Raw genomic sequence first — 12137 nt, forward strand, 5'->3', positions numbered from 1 at the left:
CAAAATATGAAATTTTCCTTTGCTTGCATTTTCTTTAGTTTGAACACTGCATGTATCATATAACTTATTTAAAACTTTTTCATGTACCTAGTTCAATTATTTATATTGAAAATATACGTGAACTTCTAATGATAAAATTGTAATTCCAATTTTGTTATCTTTCCAGAATACATTTGCGTCCATCCACTAATTGCTGTTTTGTGTGGCATAAAATTAACTTGTATTGTGCTACATGACACTGCATATTAATAATCTACCAAATGAATTACTGTCGAAAATATTTTCATACATTTCAACTCACGATCTAGTGTTGAGCGTAGGAAATGTATGTACTCATTGGAATGATATCGTGAAAAGCACAGATCTGTGGATTGACCGAAAATACGTTTGTGATGAAAATAGTAAAGCTGACGACACGGTCAATATTCTTTCGTACGCTCCCCTTCTGCGTGAGTTCCACTTGATTGATCGGGTATTTGAAGAAGGAACAGATCAAATTTTAAGTGCACTGTTTCAGTACTGTAAAATTCTTCGCACTTTGGTGGTGAAAAATGTTGCTGTTCCGTTACCTTATATAATTGTACAGTCTGTTGAGAACTTCAAAGAGCTGCAAAAACTGCATACTTATAATTTGCTGACGGAGGACCCAGACTATTCACAGGAGTATCCACCTCATCTTTTTGCAGGATGCACAACTATCAGGAAGCTGCTGATTCCGTGTGAGACGAAGTTAACCGCTTCTCATATTAGATCCCTTTCTGATACGTGTAAAACCCTAGAAGAGCTGGATATTTCTGGGGTTTCTCAGATAGGTGATAGTGATATCATCTATTTAATAGAGAAACACAAAACTACGTTGGTGTTACTGAATATATTTGGCGCAAGTCTAACTGAAAGTTTTTTCCGAAAATTAAGTATTTGCACGAAATTGGGAGCATTCGGGATCTCTCGTCTGAATGGCACAGATGAAGGTCTGCAACTCATTGGAGAATTGCGTCTGAAGAGGTTCGCATTGAAATGGACCTGTTTTCCATCAGCACAAATGTGTAAGTTCTTCAACGAAGGAAATCTAGCAGGTTTATTAGAATTAGAACTTTGTTATTGTAGTTATTTGGATGACCAGGTATTGGACAGTATCTCCAGCAACTGTATTTTACTACAGAGCTTGAGTATTCGTTCATGTAATGAAATTACCGATAATGGTGTGGCAAAGGTACTAAAGGGTTGCAGGCATTTGAAGCAATTAAAGCTTTGCTACAATGTTTCTTTAACAGGTGAATTCTTCAGTTCTGTGTCTGAATTTGCAACAGCTCTAGAGTACATGTGTGTTGATAAACGCTTCAGGTATAAAGTGTCTCGCAAAAGAGAAGAACTTCGCAATATAGTAATAGGTTGGTCATAGCATGTAGAAGGACCTTAGCTCTCTTCTAGGCACATCTCCAGTCATATCCATTGCAAGATTGCAACACTGTGAACCATGCTGCAAATGCCTGCTTTTGTGTAGCTGACAATCTTTCTTTGCCTCTCCTTTAAGATCAGCTGTAATTTTTTGCTTCACTTTTACGTAATACAGGGGTCAGCATAAGTCAGTTTACCGCTGCACCCTACAACGTGATGGACGGATTTCAATGCACCTTCATGAACCCCTCCATTAGCAATGACCTGTTTCGTCCTGTTCTTGCTAAGTTAGGTGTTAGACGTCCCTAGAAACATCGATGGTGTACGTGAGAGTGTGTTGTGATTGTTTGTACAGACTAACCATTTTGAAATTTGGTCGCATCAAGATGAACATAAAAGCTTTCTACAGAACAGCGAGTGTTCCTTCTACAAAAATGGTGGAGGCACATAGTGGTTCCGATCCCACTTTAAACTGTAGGTCCAGCCCCATTAGCCTTACTGTGCATTAAGTAGACTTAAAACACCAACTCAATCAATCAATCAATCAATTCTACAAAAATGGTGGCAGTATGACCATGACTTTCATGGACTGTTGGCAGCATTTGAAAGACAATGTTTTTGCCGTGAAGCCACGGGATTTGTAACACTTGAATCAACTCATACAGGGTGTTCAAAATGTTACGCAACCTTATGGGAAAACATTTCTTATTACATTTTTTACATTAAGTGCTGGAAGTGACTGCCGTTTTGTTTTTCACACAAGTGGACACGACGAACCGTCTTGTTGAAAACCCTTTTCAATGTTATCTGTGAGATGTTACCAACACAGCTACGAATATTCTCTTTCAATTCCGGAGTACTGTGCGGATGAGTAACGTGGACGAATCCCATAAGATAGTCCCACAAGAAGAAGTCTGGTGGCGATAAATCTGGTGATCGCGGTGGCCATAACCACACTGAGATCAGACGTCCTGGAAAACACTCTTCCAAGTAACGCATTGTGTTCCCAGCTGTGTGGGCTGTGGCATTGTCCTGTTGAAACCATGTGGGTTCCAACTTCTCAGCTTACAACGTGTTAACAAATTGTCTAACCATTGTCACATACCGTTCAGAGGTCACTGTCTGCTCAAAGAATGTAATGAACACGTGACTACGTGATATGGCACACCAAAGGCTAATTTTCTGTGAATGCAGAGTTATTCAGCACCTATGAGATTTCCCATAAGGTTGTGTCACTTTTTGAACACGCTGTAGAACTTAATGTTTCACAAATATTCACACCACAATTGTGTAATAGCATCTGTAAATCAGTATCAAAAAGTTGTAATAACAATGGTGGCCATTTTGAGCAGTTGTTGTAGCAGGTAATTTCTATTTCTATGTAAATATAAAGGGTAACATTGTTTGCATTTTCATTAAACTGACTTATGCCAACCCCTTTATTATCAAGTTAACATCAGTTACATGCTTTGGGGACAGTGAACATGAAAGTGACCAAAAGTGAAAGTGACACTGCTTGGGTTGTTACTTATTTACATGTGCATGTGACTGATGTTGACTTTATAATATTATGTAACTTAAAAAGTGCAGCAGAAAATTGCGGCTGAGTTTAGAAAAAAAGACAAAGAAAAATGTTCAGCACACATGAGATGTGCAGTAAAATCACAGTGTATTTAATATCTTAAAGATACGTTACAGAAAATGTTGTGGCCTAGCACAAGGTTACATAATGCATAGTTTCATAATTATGCATTATTTGTTCACTATGCCTTAAATTTTAGCTTGAAATGTGTTTTGTAAATTGTGGTTCATTAACAGTATTAAATATGATCTTAAGATAAAGAAATAGTGGTTAAACTCCTGAGTGTTTCATGGTTTTCGCAAGTTGTACAGGAGGATATGTAAATTCAAAGGTTGAAGAAACAAAAATGTTAATTTGCAAGAAAACAGCTCATGAAAACTATGTTGTGCAATTGTTGCATATCATCCATTGAGAATGCACATGTTCTATCTCAAAATTGTAAACAAATTGAAATATTTTGGCTCTGGTCCATTTAGGATGCAATTGTTTCATCTCTGTCTTTTGTCTGATGCCTACATACAACCAATATTGCTGTATTGAGTGTGGTTTTGGTTCATCTACAAAATTTAGAAGCAGCCATGATAATGAAAACTCCAACATCCAATAAAACATTATGACAATTTCCCTCAACCAATCATAAGTACCATCTGAGTATCAGATAAACCAATTGCATTCTAACCTCAGTCACTTGTGGGAGCAGCTAAGAAGTTGTAGTGGACTTCGGTTCTTACTACTGTTGTTAAGAGAGAAAGTTTTTAATAACTGTGAAATCAAAGTACTTGATTGATTGAAATTATGGTAAATTTCTTACATCGGACAAACGGATTTCTTCAAATTTACAAGTGAAATTACTTACCAAATGCAGTTTCTTTATAGTTGTGGAAGTTCGGGGAAGTGTTTTCTCGCATCGTTCATTGAATTTGGCGGTAAATCATGTATTTTTCAATATAAATGTGTGACCAATGCACGAAAGCTCTTGCATCCATTTCCTTACATCCGGATGTTATCATGTTGCCTGTGTGTGATGATGTAATCCCGGTCAGTGTTTCCAAACATGTGTTTTTGTCACTGAAGAAGGTACGTTTCTGCAAATGGTTTGTGGGGCTATGTGTCAATCGTTCATGGGGCTATGCGAGAATGGTGTATGGGGCAACGCATATGTTTTACTAAACCAATTTTTAACTATTGTAACCTAAACGTGACCCAACCTAACCTTACCAGAAATGGTTCGTGGGGCTATGCATCAATGATTTGTGGGGGTACGTAGGTATTTTTTGGTGCAGTGGGGTGGAAACACTGCATGCCAAGTACGGTAGTGAAACTGTGACCGCCATTTTGTGTGTTACCGAAGGCAAAAAGAAACCAAGAAAACTTACTCGATATGTCGCAAATAGAGCAGTGTTGTATCTGTTAGGTAGAACAGTTAACACTCTCAAATCAAAGTTAGTGTTGCATGGAGTTATTCTATCTGAAATTTCAATAGTTAATTACAGCATAAATACCTAACCAAAGTACTTCTTTTTAGAGAGAGCCTTTGCAATAGCACAATCTTTCAGTTCAATAGTGACAAAGGTCCAATAAATATATCAAACTTTAAAGGTCTCTCCAGAAAAAATGGAAAATTGGAAATAGAACATTTACATTCTCAGTGGACTATATATCTGAAGTATTTTTTTATGGAATGTTTTGTATTCACATGCAACAGATGATGGAAGATATGAAAATACTGCAGTAAGCAAACCTAACAAGTGTAACTTACTGGAAATGTATAAATAGTATCATTATATGCATATACGAGCATAATTGTTATGCTAAGTACACCAAAACTGGCCCACCTAACCTACTCATATAGCATGAATAAATTTAGATGCTGGAATACAATTGGAACAACATTGTCATGCAGAAACATAAATGCAAGATCCTGTGTATTATAGAAAACAGAAATAAATGAGCAATCAACTTACCACTTTCCAGGTGGCAGGCATAGTTCATATCCCAGACAATAAATGGCTGCTTGCTGAAAAAGAGGTTTATATGTTGTAATGGGATGAAAAATCAATTTGCATAAAGATACACAATGTACTCAGCATGCCTCGTCAGTATGTGCTTCCAGGCACGTGGAGAATTGGCTCTATATAGAAAACCCAAGTGTGTGTGTGTGTGTGTGTAATGGTTATATATTGGAATGAATCACTATCCCCATTGGTAACTAAACACACGGCCATAAAAATAGGCAGCTGGGAAGAATTGCGCTGGTGGCACAAGTGGGAAAAGCACAGCAAGAGCGAGACAAAAGTCACTGCTTCCCGTGCACTGTATGTCAGTGTCAACCGGGCTGCATTGCCTAGTTCGAGCGTCAGACTGACCGACCTCTCTCCGGGGTATGCAGTTGTCATCCCTGACCTTTCGAGCAAATACTGTCAGTTTGTATCACAAGGATCACAAAGACCAACTCTACAACGAGATCTTTCATCCTCTTAAACCTCCGAAAACACAAGGTTGTGCTCCGACATGGCAACAGCATGAACTTCGGTACTACTTTACTATACCAGACACACCTATCAATGATTTATTTCGCAATTTTTTACATTGCTAACGTACTATTCTGCATTGCGGAACATTTCTTTAGGTGAAATAATGAATTTCTAACGAAAATAATGTCTATTTCTTACATTAACGAGTACTTATTGTTGTTCCTTATTTCCCACAAACCATCCACGGGTAGCCCCAAAAACCATTGACGTTAGCCCAAAAATTTGTGATAGCCCCACGAACCATCACGGGGACGAGGTATGCCTACTAGGTTAGGTTAGGCCTGTTAGGTTAGGTTCCATTAGCACTCCTTTCGTTCAATTTAGCATATACGGACAATACAAGAGCGTATTGTGCTCTAGTGCAGAAAGCAAATTGCGGCAGCAGCAATAGCACGTCGGAAATAGATTTTCGTAGAAAATCACATGCATTCTCATTAAAATGGATCAAAACTACATTCCCAAACATCAACAATGCTACAGAAAATGATTTGCGTAAGTACTTTCTCCTGTAAATTTGAAGAAATCCGTCTCCGGTATAGTAAAGTGTTACCTGAACTTCTGCCACCAACCTAATTTCATGGCCGTGTGTTTAAGGGCTTTGAACAGTCAACTCTATCTTGTCACCAAAGGTTCTGAATTCAAGTCTTTGCCGGGATAAAAGTGTTCCTGTTGGGGAGAGCTGAAAGGCCAAAAACATATATTTTATTATTAACCTTAGAATGTGTTCCAATATTACAGTATGACTAGCACTACGTAAATTTTACGTACATGAATAGATTTTTAAAACAACCTCTACATCATGAAAACAAAATGACTATGCTTAGTGAACATTATTTTGTTTATTTTTCCTTATATTGGAGTTTTATTCTTCATTTTAAAATGTATAAACATGGTTTTATTAAACAGAATATCTCAAGAGAAGGTCTTGATTGACAAGCCCGTCCGTACATTAAGAATGAAGGCAAAAAGTTCAAACAATAATAATATTCATAATGCTGTAAATAAGGGACGAATGTAATTTTAAAGGCTTACAAGAAAATAGTGCATGGTTCTAAACTTTTGTTTTCAAAATCTAACTATCCAAATCGAATTTACAAATGCCAAAATTATGTGAAAGATTTTTCTCGTTTTACTACAGCTACGTAAAATTGACGTACAGTGCACAACATAACAAACCAAATCAAGACGATCAGCGCTTACACCCTCCTTACCACAGTGCTGCCTTATGTCCGACAGACAACTTGAGGCACTGCTAGACAGAGGGGTGAGTGGGTGGGAGGTAGGGGAAAGATTTGAGTGCAAGGCATACGTAAATTTTACGTATGATAGTGTTCTAGGGTTAAGGAATTGTAGTTCCCTGATTAGTTCTTTTGTGCACGTACAGGAACATAGAAGTTCCTCTTTCAGAGGAAAAAAAAATTATGGACTATTTATGAAATGAGTGTTTTTAAATAATAATGATGATAAAATTGCCTTTATTGGAGCTGGTGTGTTGTAGCCTCAAGGGCAGTTTTTACAATATACCCTTCTGTGGTAATAAAATTCAAAATAGTAAAAACATTGTTACAAAGTAGAAAATAAGGTAAAATTTTCAAAGCCAAGAAATGGATTTCTTCCAATTTACAGGAGAAAGTACTTACGTAATTGAGTTTCTGTAGACTTGTGATAGGTCGTACAAGTGTTCTCTCTCATCGGTCTAGTTATTTCACCATTAATTCATGTTTGTATGTGAGTGCTAATGGAACCTAACCTAACAGGACTAACCTAACGTCGTAGGCATACCTCGTCCCCGTGATGGTTCGTGGGGCTATCATTAATTTTTGGGGCTACCCATGGATGGTTTTAGGGGCTAACGTCTACCCGTGGATGGTTTTTGGGGCTAACGTCAACCATCCACGGGTAGCCCCACAAACCATTGATGTTAGCCCCAAAAACCATTGACGTTAGCCCCAAAAATTCACGATAGCCCTACGAACCATCACAAGGACAGTATGCCTATGAGGTTAGGTTAGGTTCGATTAGCACTCATTTTCACCGAAAAATACCTATGGAAGGGGAAAAACAAGGAAGATTAATTACTCGATATCTCGAAAATGGAAATTATTTTCGTTAAAAAAAGCTAAATCCCTTGTTAAACAATCTTTTGCAATGCAGAATAGGTAAGTACGAATGTCAACAATTACAGAATAAACTAGTTACAGACGTTTCCCAGCTTTGAAAATTTTACCGAAAATAATTCAGGCTTGTCTGGATAACTTGAGAAAGATGTTATTTTTCTAATGTAACAGAGGCTGTGAGAATTGTGATGTGTTTCTTAAAATAATATATACATGTATAGCATAATATTTTTCTTACTTTTGTTAAATTGTGTACTCTTGGTTAATCTTATAGAATTATTTTTAATAATTATATCTTAACCAAGCTTACATGAAAAAAATATATACCAGCATTTTAAAATGTTATGGCTTCCTTTCCTTTACTTGCAATTATGTTGTCACACATGTGCAATTTAGTTTGTGCAGCTAACATGAATGTTCAAATCAAGAGTTTGTAGTAACCAAGTAATTACATATGCACACAGTATATTATGATTTGTACTTAGGTAAACATAGTCTGGTTTCAAACCATAAAGTTTGAAATTGTTGGTTACAACATAAAATATTTACTATGTATATTAAGTGAATAAATTGTTGTATACTTACTATTATTATTATATAGTAGTATTATTTATTTACTAATTTACATGCATGTATTAATAATATTGCTGTATAATGTTTATTTCTACAAGACACAATTGGTAGAACTGGATGTATAAATATTGCCAGGCAAATTGTCCATAGCTACGTTCATTCACTTCATTTTACTCAATGCGAGAGTGAAGAGATACAACAACATATCAATGAAGAACTTGACAACCTTTGCAGCAGTGTCATAACCAGGAAACGGATTTACATGTAGTAAAAATGTGCTAAATATATAAATACATATATAGTTTTTTTCATCAAAATATGGAGTTAAATATGGACTTAAAATTGTAAAAATTGGCCATTTTAATAATATGAGATACTACACAAGCTACATAAAATACTGTCTCGTCATTGTAACTACTACCGTGATTGTCCTGAAGATAAATCAGAAGCGAATCCCGTACATGTGCCACAAAATCGTTGCTTCTGGCACTGCTGTCGAGCATGCAACCATTAGTACGGGTTGGGTTAGCAATGGGCTGATCTGATCGACTTGGGAACTCTTCCAACGTTGCAAAAAAAAAAAAAAGTTTCTAACAACCAGGAGCAGATGGTTGAGCCCGCATTCTCTATTGTTGACAACAATTGTAAATAAACAGAAATTTCAAGTGTTTTACAATAGCAAAAGCAGACAGTTGGGAGGTGTAAAATTGGAGAGAAAAAAACCTTGTTCGGATGACAGAAAACATGTAATTAACAAATTTGCATGGTATAAAAAAGGTCGTAAACTTTCGTTTGTTTCACGTCAGTTATTTGCAAGAAATCCACCCAACTCTTTCGGTCATGCACGAATATGAAGTATAGCCTATGTTGAGAAATGTTCTGAAATATGGAAATAATATGTAAATATAACTAAAATATGAGCCAAAACCTAATACAGTATATGTACAAATATGGAAAATAAAAACTGAATTTTTCAAGTCTACATGTCATGATGCGCAAAGATAATACAAAATGTAACTGATTTCAGCTTCATACATAAATACAGGGTGGGCACAAAGTCGCTTTCCCCAAATATTTGATTTCTTCATTTATTGGGGAAAGCGACTTTGTGCCCACCCTGTATTTACATATAAATCCGTTTCCTGCTCATAACAAAGGCTTGAAAGTTGATGACCAAACAAATCTCAAAATGACCTATAGAATGGCATTAAAAATTATTAAAATGTTATCTAAAATAAATTGAATCTTCAAATGAGTGATTTTTCATAAATTACAAGAGCGTAGTTGAGTAATTTGATAAAGCCCATTGTTTGGTGGTTTAAACCACCTCTTTATTTTACTTCAAGGTTACATAAAATACGCCACAAGGTTTTTCTGTATGTCAATCACCTCTATTCAGAGTGGGCCTTGTACTATACAGTAGTCGGTCAGTATCTGAAAATACAGTTGTATTTCGCATTCATCAGATTATAATTTTTTCATGTTGACTTATTTTACTTTAAAATCAGAGATTAAAGCAATATTAGTGGCCAGCAAGGAATCCTCAAGGTATTTTTAATTTCCGGAAGGAAAAATCAATTTACCACAGTGAATGAGTTAATCCCTTGTCAAAGATTTCAATTAAAATAACATTGTACTTTTGCATTGGCATTATTTTTTATTAATGGCATACTTGCTAAAAAATGTTAGGACATTTAAATAAGTAAGGTGTGTTAGCAAATGCATGTAAAATTCACGAAACAACAGGGAAAAGGAAACCTCAAAAATGAATTCAAAATACAACAAAAATAGTAAAAAAAAATGCTGAAAAATGACATAAAAGGCCAGAAAATGCAAAATAAAAACAATCAGGTTTAGTATTGTCTTCAAGGGCTAGAGAAAATATCATATTTCATCATATTCCTAGCCCTAGTCATACGAGTGCATGTAGTCATATATGAAGAAGAGAAAAATTATGATTGACAATTCATCTGGTGAATATTTCTGTATCCCAATGTACAGCAGTTAAAGAATACTTGCCTGTGTCAACGCTCACACAATTTTACTAATGAGATGGATCTGGGGTTTCCAGATATTTTAGAAAACAATCACAGGAAAATATTTTTTTAAAAAAAATTAGCACATTATAAAAGGGCCTTAATTTACCATGAAACAATTCAAAAAAACATAGTTTTGATTTCCTAAATTTGAAATTAAAAGAAATAGTGATCATTTATCTTAATTATGGCTTGTTTTAAGTCCACTTTCAGGCTGGACCTACAGTTTAAAGTGAGATCCGATCCACTGTACAATCTACTGCCAGTTAGTGTCGAATGGTACATGTAGATTACAAGGTGATACTGTTACCATTAGACCATCAAGTATGCTAATTTTAATTATAGTGTTACATATTGGGAGAAAAATAGTTTTCTTTTTATTATTTTGAGTGTCATTAAGAAAATTACTTAGCATGGTGAACTAGACGAATTATTTGTTTGATATGCTATGTTCAATGGACACATAGTCGGTAGAGTTCAGTTGCCTTCAAAATTATATTTTCTGTTGATTGTAATTGTAATTTATTCTCATTCTGTTGACTACATTGTTGATATTTCTATCTAGTGTAGAACTCATTTGTTACATATAACATTAGCATGATTACAGTGCAAATACATCCACTTGATAACATATATGGGATGCTGCATAATTAAAGTTACAAGTATATATATTATTACATCAGTTTGATTATATACATGGCATATAATAGTTGTAGTTACAATTATATATTACATACCCTTGATAACATATTTGGGATGTAGATCAACATAATTTATATATTACATCCACTAGATTACATATATGGGATGGATATCTGCTTAATTAAAGTTTCATACATGTTGATATATATATTGTATCAGATTGATTATGTACATGGGTGATTTTTCTAGGAGATATTTTATTTTATTTTTGTATAGCTTAAGATTTATTTCCTCCTTTATTTCACATCGAAGTTTACTGTATAGTAGTATTCCTGTGTTTTTGGCACTCCTTTTGTATAGGTTCAGTCTGTGGTTGTCTATGTGTATATTTGCCTTTGTTCTTGTGTTATGATTATGTATATTACTATTTTTATTGAAGTTATTGATGTTGTTGAAACATGCACTGAGCATTTGTTAAGTTACAGATCATGCCATGGTAAACTTCCCCAAATAAGAACATCGAAAATAAAATTATGCAAAGGAGTTCTCGAGAATGAGGCTAGGTTGACTCAAACGTTAAAATATAGGGCAAAATTATTTCCTGAGATCTTTTGTTGGGGCAATAGGCAGGTATGTACAGGGTCTGAACTGATATGTAATAAAACAATAAAGTTAATAGATTAATATTTTATTTAAATGAGTCAATTAATTGTTATTATTACATGAACAGACAAAAAGATATAAGAATACAGATATAATAACTCCATGTATTCATTATGTAGGTTATCTATACATAACTACACATAGTAACCATTACTAAAATTTGAACAAAGAAATTAATGTAAAAAAAATAAATAGATTACTTATTGAATTCCAAAAGGTTTATTAGGTCCAGCTGATTAAAAATAGTCCCTAATCATTATTTTTATGAATATTATTAGTAGTAGTAATATGAATAAGTTGTTAACGCAAAGGTGGATAATCACAATATAAGTTCTGCAGAAAAAAAAACTCATTTTATACAACAGTAAACAAGTATTGTGCTCACTTCATTTATGACTTGGTTAATTTTTTTCCGGGGGAGGGGGAAGGTCCAGAGCCCCTCAAAATGCACCCTTGACAATAGAACATTTCAACCACATGTGGAACCATCCAGTGCCATATTCTCCCATGTTATCTGGTTTGTCGCTGGTAAACCAGTAAACCAACTTTTCATATGTATAGAAATTCGCGAAAAATTTGAAGATGCCTGACT

This window comes from Lepisma saccharinum, chromosome 16, assembly GCF_977018435.1.
Source record: "Lepisma saccharinum chromosome 16, izLepSacc3.1, whole genome shotgun sequence".
Lineage (NCBI taxonomy): Eukaryota > Metazoa > Arthropoda > Insecta > Zygentoma > Lepismatidae > Lepisma > Lepisma saccharinum.